This window comes from Tenrec ecaudatus, chromosome 1, assembly GCF_050624435.1.
Source record: "Tenrec ecaudatus isolate mTenEca1 chromosome 1, mTenEca1.hap1, whole genome shotgun sequence".
Classification (NCBI taxonomy): Eukaryota; Metazoa; Chordata; class Mammalia; order Afrosoricida; family Tenrecidae; genus Tenrec; species Tenrec ecaudatus.
This window is the reverse complement of record NC_134530.1, coordinates 311,034,308-311,045,964: the sequence shown is the minus strand read 5'-3', so window position 1 is coordinate 311,045,964 and position 11,657 is coordinate 311,034,308. Positions and strand designations below refer to the sequence as shown.

Sequence of the window (11,657 nt, the reverse complement as noted above, 5' to 3'; positions counted from 1 at the left end):
AGATTTCTCCCAAGTTGTCTCCCCCAAATATATTTTAGGCTTAGGACACTGCTCACAGCTAATAATTGTCAAGTTACTTCCCTGAAAGCAGTCAGCTACTGTCTGGTTCCATCAGGGTAGGCCTGCTCCCTGCTGCTAAGGACAACGGGCTACTTCTCCCTAAAGGCTTCCAGTCACTGATTTGGTTCCTGTAGATGGGTTTCACACCCTATTGATAATAGTCTCTATCAGTTGAGCCAGGGAACAGGTCAAACCAGCTCAGTGATATCCAAAGTTAGGCTGCCAGCCTGAATCTAGGATCTGCCCATTTTACCCCCAGTCCCTCCTCTTCCTATTCCATGCATATCTCTAGATTACCTTCCTCTTATTCCTGCATTACCTATAGCACAACCCTTTCCTGTGAAGTATGTCTTCACCTGTAATTAGGGGGCTTGCATGTCCCCAGAGACTATAAAAGCCTTGGTTAGCATTAAATATCTCTCTCTCCACGTGGACCACCAAGTGAGGCAGAGGTGAGCACGCTACTATGAAATGTGCCTGACTCCATTATTTAAATCTCTCTTCTATCTCTCGTACTCTTTATGACTTTACTATCATCTTTACTTATTATCGCTGTATAATTGTGCCTACTGGATCCGTGATGATGTTAGGGGCTGGATTCCCTTCGAAAAATAGAAAGCTTTATCTCTCTCCCTTGGAACAGATAGTGGTTTTGAAATACTGACCTTGAGGAATCCACTAGCCACCAGCACCTGCACAGTGAACCACAAAAGGCACTTACTAAGTTCTATGTCATATATGAGTGAGGTTATCCAACCTCCAATCAGTAAAGGTAGTAACATCAAAGATCACTGATCACAGCTCAGTATGGCAAATTAAGAAAATACATTTATTTATTTAAAAAATATTTAAAGTAGTGTGAGCTTTACTAAAACATGACACAGACATAAAGAAGCATATGCTGTTGCATAAATGGTGCAGGTAGACTAGTTTGAGGCAGGGTTGCCACAACCTTCAATATGCAAGAAGCACAATATCTTCGAAGTGCATTGTCTACATCCATTTACCATGCACAATGAGATATGAAGCATTCAAACATAAGGCTTAATCCCTATTTCTCATGGAATTAACATCTGGTCAAAGAGATGAATATAAGCTCAGAGAGCACAGTAAAACATGTGGGAAACTGAGGACCAACCCGGAAGAAAATGTATGCAGCCAAATTCTCTATGCCCATAATTAAGAGTCTGAGAGGCCAACTGTGGTGGAGGAAGGCCTTTGCATTTGTGAGACGGAGAGGATGCCCAGTCCTCAGGCACATTCTCCTGAGTAAGAACCATCCCCACAATGCCGGCCCTTCCAGTGAGCATCTTGTACTTTAACTGGATAACATCCTGGAATTCCTAAATCTACTTCCTGTTATGATGCTAATGACTCATACTCTTGCTCCCAGGCTACCACCTTTGTTTCATCCCAGCAGGACTCCTGAGTCTCCTGCACCGGGTTTCAAATTCCTAAGTCCTTATCATGATAATGTATTGACCAGTTCTCTAACTGCTCTGACTAGTCCTCTAACCGTTCCGAATCCCCAGAATCAAGGAGTTCCTCATCCTCGCTTCCAAAGCCCTCAGCTTCACTTTCCAGTGGCTTCAGTGGCAGAGGGGGAGGAACAGCAGGAACTTTTCTTTCAATTTTGTTTGAGCATGCAAACGAATTATTCTCACCCTGGAGTCCCTCATGCCTAGGATCCAGGCTATCCCTAACTAAATTCCACAGATTAAGTGTGTCTATGGGAACCTTATTAGGTCCATTAGCAGTATAGTAATATTTCAACCGTTGCCCTATTTTTTGCCAAGTTTCGATATTTACAGTCCTGTCCTCAGGAAACCAAGGACATATCTTAACCACAAAATCTAAAAATGTCTCTGATCTTTGGTAGCTTACTTTTGTTCCTCTGGCTTTTAACATATTTTGAAGCATATTTACATACATACATTTACTAGAAATCTGTCCCATCATTTATTACTCCCAACTTTTCACCACTCACCCTTAATTTTCTCTGTAAAGATTCACGGCTGTGCTACTCAGTGGTGTCTGTCACGGGACCCTCGGTTTTCAAAGCTCCAACTTTGGGCACCATTAATGCGGGGGATTAGACCAGCTATCTCGCATCAAGCTGGGTTCGAAATGAGGCGTGCGGATGAAAGGAAAAGAAAGAGATATATACAAAGCATGGGATCGGGAGGACTTCAATCTGATGGACTGAAGCCTCGAGTATATTTGAAGCTTGGTTTTTTTTTTTGTTTGTTTTAATTTTAACAATTTATTGGGGCTCATACAATTCTTTTCACAGTTCATATATATACATACATCAATTGTATAAAGCACATCTGTACAGTCTTTGCCATAATCATTTTTTTCTCTTTTCTTCTTTTACATTTTATTAGGGACTCATACAACTCTTACCACAATCCATACATATACATACATCAATTGTATAAAGCACATCCATACATTCCCTGCCCCAATCATTCTCAAGGCATTTGCTCTCCACTTAAGCCCCTTGCATCAGGTCCTCTTTTTTTTCCCCTCCTCCCTCCCCATGAAGCTTGGTTTTTATACTCTTCTTACACAAGGGAATTGGTTACAAAACAAACATCAAAGAACTTAAACATTCCTAAACTCTTATCTATGCAAATGTTACTTAACTAGTCACAGTTTCTTAACCTTAGAATAGCAAAGACACAGAGGCACAGGGGACTAAATAGTCACCCATTAGTAAACACCTTGATCAGCCGGATGCCACTGCAAAATGAGAAGAAAATGCTCTACACCACAGATGCCGAGCAAGTAACGTGTGTGTGTGTGTGTGTGTGTGTGTGTGTGTGTGTGTGTAGGAGTCAGAGGAAGTTCTCCATGACATCCCTAAAAACACAACAGACTGTACTTGTGGTCCCTGCAAGCCCCTGCTTAGTAGTTACTCCTAATGGGGGCTGGGAGCTCTGTGGTAGAGTGGTTACAAGGGGGGCTTATAAATGCAGGGTCAGCAATTCGAAACCACCTCCCTTCAAGAGTCGCAGTCTTGGAAATACACAGGGGCAGTTATTCCCTATTCTGTAGGGTCACCATGAGTGGGTATTGGTGGATGGCAATGAGTGTTTTCTGGGTAAGGAAGTTATTTCACATGTCTCCTCCCACCATCCTCCTCTACCTTCTACCAAAAGGTAATGAGTTCATAACTCTGACCATCATGCTAGGGACAGACTCCAAGCCTGGCCAATCAGAATCCTTCTCTTAGATTCCATACACTGAAGCTAGAAGACCCCCTTGACAGTCTTCCCAGAACCTCCAGTGGCCATGGCTTTGACAATATGGACCAGACAAGAAAGCCTCGAAGAGGGAAAGAGAGGGGAAGTGTCCTGAAGGCAATGGACTCATGGCTCCAGTCCGCATAGTCTTTTGGAAGCCCTGGTTCCCCTAGGAACTTGCGGGTCTATGGTGGCACTGTTGGGTAAGGATTGGACTGCTAGTTACAAGGTCAGTGGTTCAAACATTGCAGTCGACTGTTCTGTGGAAGAAAGATAAGGTCATTTGTTCCAGTAAAAATGTATAAAGCCTTGGAAACAGCAGTGGTTCTCAACCTGTGGGTCGCTACCCCTTTGGAGGTTGAACGACCCTTTCACAGGGGTCGCCTTAGACCATTGGAAAACACATCTTTCCGATGGTTTTAGGAACTAAGACACCGCTCCTCTATCATCTCCAGGTGGGTCTGCCCACATGCAGATATGCCCACAAATGACTACCAATGCTACACCAGGCTTCAGGACAAAATTTCATTTATTTGTAACTAGAAATAGATATTTCACAATATATAATTACATGTTGTTTTGTGATTAAATCACTATGCTTTAATTATGTTCAATTTGTAACAATAAAAATACATCCTGTATATCAAATACTTACATGATGATTCATAACAGTAGAAAAATTACAGTCACAAAGTAGCAATGAAAATAATTTTATGGTTGGGGGTCACCACAACATGAGGAACTGTATGAAAGGGTTGCGGCATTAGGAAGGTTGAGAACCACTGCTATACAGGGTCATGATGAGTTTCAATCAACATGATGGCAGTGGGTTTAGTTTTATATTTTATGAACTACCCATGTGTTTCTGAAATGAATTTGCCATTTATTTATTTATGGTGTTCTTTTGTTGTCTAAGGTAGTTTGGATAAAATTTTGTTACCAGCAGCCAAAAGGTTCCTAAAGCAATGTAGTGAAAACAGTCTACTGAAGAAACGCTTAAAGGGTCTACTACACACACACACACACACACACACACACACACACACACACACACAATGTATCAGGTGTTTATTAGCTATTATGAGAGACAAAGCAGAACAATAAGCTTTTAAAAAAATCATTTTATTAGGGGCTCATACAACTCTTATCACAATCCATACATACATCAATTGTGTAAAGCACATTTTGTACATTCATTGCCCTCATCATTCTCAAAACATCCGCTCTCCACCCAAGCCCCTGGCATCAGGTCCTCATTTTTCCCCTGCCTTCCCGCTCCCCGCTCTCTCATGAACCCTTGATAATTTACAGATTATTTTGTCATATTTTGAACTGTCCAACGTCTCCCTACCCACTTTTCTGTGTCTGTCCCCCAGGGAGGAGGTCACATATAGATCCTTATAATTGGTTCCCCCTTTCCAACCCACTCTCCCTCTACCCTACCAGCATCGCCACTCACACCCCTGGTCCTGAAAGGATCATCCGCCTCAGATTCCCTGTGTTTCCAGTTCCTATCTGTACCAGTGTACATCCTCTGGGCTAGTCAGATTTTTAAGGTAGAATTGGGATCATGATAGTGTGGGGGGAGGAAGCATTTAGGAACTAGAGGAAAGTTGTATGTTTCATCGTTGCTACATCGCACCCTGACTGGCTCGTCTTCTCCCTGAGACTCTTCTGTAAGGGGATGTCCAGTGACCTACAAATGGGCTTTGGGTCTCCACTCCACACTCCCTCCTTCATTCAAAATGATATGATTTTTTTTGTTTTGATGCTGCCTGATACCTGATCCCTTCGACACCTCATGATCACACAGGCTGGTATGCTTCTTCCATGTGGGCTTTGTTGCTTCTGAGCTAGATGGCCGCTTGTTTACCTTCAATCCTTTGAGACCCCAGACGCCTGGCACCATCAGCTTTCTTCACCACATTTGCTATGCACCCGTTTTGTCTTCAGTGATTGTGTTCGGCAGGTGAGCATCATAGAATGCCAATTTAATAGAACAAAGTATTCTTGCATTGAGGGAGTACTTGAGTGGAGGCCCAATGTCCATTTGCTACCTTAATACTAAAGCTATACTAAACCTATAAATAGATGCACATAAATCTATTTCCCCATCCTCATATATAAATATATTTACATATGTACATGCCTTTATTTACACCTCTGTAAATGTCCTTTGCCTTCTAGCTTTTTCCTCTATTTCCTTTTTTTACTTTCCTCTTGTCCCACTCTCATGCTCAGTGTTCATTTGGGTTTCAGCAATTCCTCTTGGTTACATTACCCTTGATCACACCCTATTAGGCCTCCTACACCCTCCTCACCACTGATTTGGTTCACCTGTTCCCTTGTCCCTGGGTTTGTTAACAGCACTACCTTTACCCCCACCTCCCCCTCTCCCATGTCCCCCCGGAACTGTCCTGTGGTTTTCTGCTCCAGATTGTTCATCCAGCCTATCTTATTTAGACTGACCTGCGGAGATAATAACATGCACAAAAACAAGACAGAGCAAAACCAAGTAGCAATATACAGCAAAACAACAACAAACCGATGACAACAAAACAAAACACAACAAGAAAGAAAAGCTTGTAGTTAGTTCAAGGACTGTTTGTTGGCCTTTAAGAGTGTTTTCCAGTCCAGTCCAGTCTGTTGGGGCACCACGCCCTGGCCCCAAAGTCCACCTTCAGCAGCCCCTGGGGACCTCGTTGCTCCATTCCCTTGCTGTTCTGTTGCACCCCCTTAGTGTTTTGCCTTGGTGTGGTGGGATCAGATCAGGTGCAACAATAAGCTTTTAATGCCTGGTTTATTAATTTTTTAAAAGCAAACTAGGTGGTGAAATGCTAGGATCCCAGATATGCAGATTACTCTTTGTCTTTTCATCCTTGTGGACTAGAGAAACAAATTCAGTGATATCCATGTATGTGTAAGAAAGAGCTTTATATCGAGAGGTAATTGTAGATCAGGAAAACATTCCAGCCCAGTTCAGCTCCAGTCCATAAGTCCAATACTAGTCCATAAGTCCCTCTGCAGACTCATGCAGCCACACGCAATGATGCAGAATGCGGGAAGGTCACAGGCCGGTGGGTACAAAGGCTGATGGTTTGAACTGCTAACCTTGTATATTGCAGCCCAATGTTTACACATTACACCACCAGGACTAGTTGTTGGCTCTATCAATTAATTTATCCTAGATTTCACATGAGAAAATAAAAACAAAAAGCAAACCAACCAAACAACAACAAACGAAACAGTGAAAAACCTCAATTGAAAAGATAACAGAAAACAATAAAAACCAGAACAAATTTAACCTGAGTCAAAAGGGAGAACCAATGATAAGGTTTTAAATTTTAACCTAATGACAGGAGCAGACAGTTCTTACCAAAACACAGAATTGATCAGTGGAAAAAGAGATTTGTTGCTACAGTTAGGAAACTGCTGTTGGAATGCCAGAACTACTAGATTGTATGAAGTGGGTTGAGGGAGCTCCCAAGGTGAGAAGGATATTTTTAATTCTAAGTCACTAAGGGCCAAAGCAGACTTAGCCACTTTCTCCCTGAATTTCACCTGAGTCCTCTCATTTGTGAAAACCTAAGCTCCAGGCTCCCAATCCACTGCTGAACAGTAAGTAGCAGCACAGACCAACCCTCTCTGGTCTCAGTAGCTGCATGAGAGTGTGTGTGGGTGGGAAGTCTGATCCGGACAGGACGCCCTCTATTGAGGTTAGTCTTGTCATCACCATTAAAATTAGGCTCACCACCTCTACTCAGTTCTTCTCTGTGTTTGTCATTGGGCTCACACTGGTGTCTAATTTATGACTGGATTTCATTTGAGTTTGTTGCAATAAAACCAATGGAAGCAACAGCAATGGAACTTGAAAATGTAGAGAATTCTGGAGCAAAGGAGGATAATGTTGAAGTCCAGGATACAATACTTGACACCTGTTTAGCAATTTATAGTTTTCAAATGGATTTATCAAATTGAAGTGATTTCTAAGCTGCAGGTTATTCCACCAATCCCATTTCTTCATCATACACCTGGCCCTACAACAAATCTACCTTATAAATTCTCTCTTTATCTTCAAAACACAATTCTTTTTTTTCTTCCCATAAAAACACTATTTATTTATTATATTTTTACAGATCATTTTATTGGGGGCTCTTACAGCTCTTATAACAACCCATACATCAATTGTATCAAGCATATTTGTACATATGTTGCCATCATTATTTTCTAAACCTTTACTTTCTATTTGAGTCCTTGGAATCAGCTCCTGTTTTTTCCTTCCCAACCCCCCCCCCCAGGACCCGTTGATAAATGATAAATATTGTTCTCATATCTTACACCCACTGCTGTCTCCATTCCCCCACAGTTGCTGTTGTTCATCCCCCTCAGGACAGAGGGTGGAGAGATGGGATGGGGGATGGTGGTGGGATCGGTTCCCCTTCCTCCCCTCCTCTCCCCACTTTCTTCCTGCCCTCCTGGTATCCCTATTCCCATTTCTGATCCCGAGGGGTTTATTTGTGTGTGCAAGACACAATTCTTGCCGAATGTATAAGAGAAACGAATTCGCTTTCCCTGGAGGAAACCTTCTCACATTCCTGGGTGAAAAGCAGCTGTGATAACCGCATGTAAAGCCATTGTGGGAGCAAGTGTCCAGAAAGCAGCAGTGCTCAAGGGAAACAGGTGAAATCCACCTGGGTGTGTCATAGATTTAATAGTGCACTCCCCTCCCCCAACTGCCCTGCCCGGCTAATATGTGTCAACTTTGCCAGGACATGATTCTCAGTGGTTTCGCAGTTATATAATGATGCAATTTGGCAGTTATGTACGGATACAATCACCTCTCATGATGTGATCTGATATAATCAACCAATCAATTTTATGAGCATGAGGGCGGAATGCAATACCCTTATTCAGGGGAATTTCCCTGCAGTGTAACCTTTTATCTTACAAGTGAATAAGGGAGAAAGAAGCAAGCAGAGAGAGGGATCTACTACCATCCAGAAAGAAGAGCCAAGAAAGAGCAAAGTACATACATCCTTTATATCCAGGATCCCTGTGCTACAACCTCCTAGACTCAGCAGAAGACTAATGACAAGATACACGGAGATCTCAAGAATCATCAGGCCTCCAGATGTTAAAGCAGGCAGACAATTCCCAGAACGAGCCAACAAAACCTTACCTTTGAGCTCGTGCTTCGAATTTGTACTTCTTGCCTTGTAGGAGGCGGTTGGCTGGTCCAGGTGTTTCCTGGTATGTGACTATTCAGTAACCTGTGCCTCTGCTGACCTTGCAGCAAAGTACATTGGGTGATAACTCAGTTCTTTAGGACTTCCTTGAGATTCTATTGAACCTTGCATGGCCTTGTGCTTATCTTACAATGCAGTGGTTTTATTGCTCAAGTGTTTAGACAGTGTGCCTAGTTAAAAAATGTTTGCATAGATAAGACGTTCAGAATGTTTTTTGAAGCAAGTGATTTGATCTTTGTTTTGTAACCATTCCCTTGTATGAATAGGATAAAAACCAAGCTTTGAATATACTCGAGGCTTCAGTCCAGCAGACTGTTGCCCTCCCAATCCCATACTTTGTACTTGTCTTTTTCCCTTTCATCCGCACTCCTCATTTCAGATGCAGCTTGGTGCGGGATAGCTGATCTATCGCCCGCGTTGCCTAAAATGTGGGAGAATAAATTTCTGTTTGTTATAGCCGTCCATCTCGGTACTTCTGATACAGTAGTGTTAGATAACTAAGACAACATGTTTATGCTGGATTCATGAAGAAGCCACATTCAATTCACAACACCTTAAGAACACGTAACCAGGTATGAGAGGTTTCTTAAATGTAAGCTCTAGAAATCTTTATTTGTTTGATGTGCTGCATCTCAACATAAACATTGTAGCTCAGGTCAGGTCTTAAAGAAATATTTGTGGAATGTGTGAATAATCGTTCAGGAGCAAAAGGCTCATCCAAATGGGGAAATGGTCGTATATATGTCAGTTTCCTCTAATTGATCATTTCTGTTAGGTTGTAAGTTTCCTGGTGGTGGTCTTGGGTAAATATTGGGACTGCTAGCCATGAGGTTGCTATTTGCTTCTGTAAAGGTTGCCAAGGATTTCATCTTACTAAGATCCTCGACTAATGCTCATGGAAGCAGCAGTCAAGAAATCAAATGATGCATTGCATTGGGTAAATCTATTCACAAGATCTCTCTAAAGTGAGGAAGAACACGGATGCCCCTTTGGGGACTGAGGTGTGCCTGACACAAGCCACAGAATTTTCAATCGTCTCCTATGCCTGTGAAAGTTGGAGATTGAATAAGGACGAATGAAAAAGAATTGATGCATTTGAATCAAGCTGCTGACAAAGAGTATTGAAGTACCATGGGCGGTCAAAATAACAAATACGTCTATCTTGGAAGAAGTACAGCCAGAATGCTCTTTGGAGGAGAGGATGGAGAGATTTCTTCTCATGTACTTTGGACATGTCATCGGTAGAGACCAGTCCCGGGAAAAGGACATTATGCTTGGTAGAGTGGAGGGTCAACAGAGAAGAGGAAGGCTCTTGATGAGATGGATTGACACAGTGGCTGCAACAATGGGCCCCAACACAACAATTGTGAGGCTGGTGCCGGGCCGATCAGCGTTCATTCTGGTGTGCATAGGGACACTATATGTGTCAGAATTGAGGAAACGGCACCCAACAACAACGACCCTGTAAGTCATATATTCCCTTAATGATTCACTGAATCTTTTGGGAAACCCAGAGGCAGTTCTACAATGCCCTATTGGGTCTCTCTGAGTACAAATACGATGCCAACGAGTTGGGGTTTTTTTTAATCTATAAATTTGCTTCGCAGTGTTGGTTAATACACAAGCCATTCTATCAATGAGTGTTTGTGCTCACACATAGTCACTTAGTCATAAACCTAAAGCTGAGGCGTCTGCTGCGATTTTATAGAATTAGATGATGTGGTCAGAGGCTCCAGGAACGAAAATGAGGTGCATAGAGGAAACAAGGCTGAAAGGCAAGGAAAGCACATTATCACCCAGGTTTGTGGTCCAAACTCAGTGCTATTTCTTCCATAAACTGGGGCAAGTCCCAACTTTTCACATTGCCTCTCACCCCGCCCGCCAGCTGACTTCATGGGAGGAAAGAAGTGGGTGCTCATCTGTACGGATGACGGAGACCGCGGGGCTGCAAAGCAGGATTGCAATTCCTGTTCCTGTCGAAGCCGGGGTCTTTCAGAAATGCATGTCCTGGTCAGCCCTCCCATGCAGAGTCCTGGTGGCCTAATGGTTACACAATAGACTGTGAACCGCAAGGTTGGCAGTTTAGAATCCTCAGAGGCTTCGTGGGAGAGGGATGAGGCTTTTCACCCCAGGAAAGATGTACCATCTCAGAAACTCACAGAGTGGCCCCGAGTCGGAATCGACTGGGTGGCAGTGAGTGTTTTTTTTTTTTTTTTTTGGTGGGGGCGCGGGAGTTTCAAACCGCCAACCTTTCAGCTCGTCGGTAATCTGCAAATAAACGCAGCTCGCGGACGTCACCGAATAATCCGGAATGGATTATTGATCCCATGCCCTCTTGGGAGGACGGAGGCGGAGTGGAGTGGATTCGAGGACTTCTTTTCTTTTTAAACTTTAAAAGGATACAAGATACTTTCTGGTCTGGCTGGTGTCAGAGGAAGTGTGCTCCGCGACCCCAGCAACAGCTTGACTCGCGGCCACACTGACGGTCCACCGGGAGCGACAGACACGACCGAGTGTCTGCAGCGTTCTAACTCAGCCAGCAGGAGCTTTGCGCCTTGGTTTTCCCGAACAGAGCTCATTCCACGTCTCGCGGTCTGTTGGCTTTCTGTGGGGTCGATACTTGAACCAGTTCATAGAGCAAGGGCTTGTCTGGGCTCAAGTTCAGCCAGCCAAGGCACAGGGAGAACAAGGACTCCTGATATTAGGAGAAAAGTAGTTTACCCAAGGATCAGCAAAGCCGGTCAGGTGCTCCAGTGGCGCAATCGGTTAGCGCGCGGTACTTATAAGGCAGTATATGTGCGAGGAATGCCGAGGTTGTGAGTTCGATCCTCACCTGGAGCAGCGTTTTGCAATTTATGGTTGCATCAGTTGAAGAAGCGTAATCAATTGAAGAAGAGTAATTCCCTGTGCTTTAACCTTACTACTTTCCCCAGCACTTATACCTAACTCTACTGGAAAGTTACTCCAGTAACTTTAGCAAGTCCAGCAATCTCATTCAAGTAACAAACAACTTCAAATTGCTCGTAATGTTCTCATGTCTCAAGTAGAGTTTGGCACATACTAAGAGCTTAGCACATACCTATGCTTACCTATGCTGTAAGCG

General features: G+C 43.3%; 1 non-coding gene across 1 annotated transcript; it reads left to right on the top strand.

Annotated features, from left to right (window-relative positions):
- Positions 1–11,301: 11,301 nt before the first annotated feature.
- Positions 11,302–11,395, top strand: TRNAI-UAU (transfer RNA isoleucine (anticodon UAU)). Its single transcript has 2 exons — positions 11,302–11,339; positions 11,360–11,395. It is a non-coding gene; the product is annotated as a tRNA-Ile (tRNA).
- Positions 11,396–11,657: the final 262 nt, after the last annotated feature.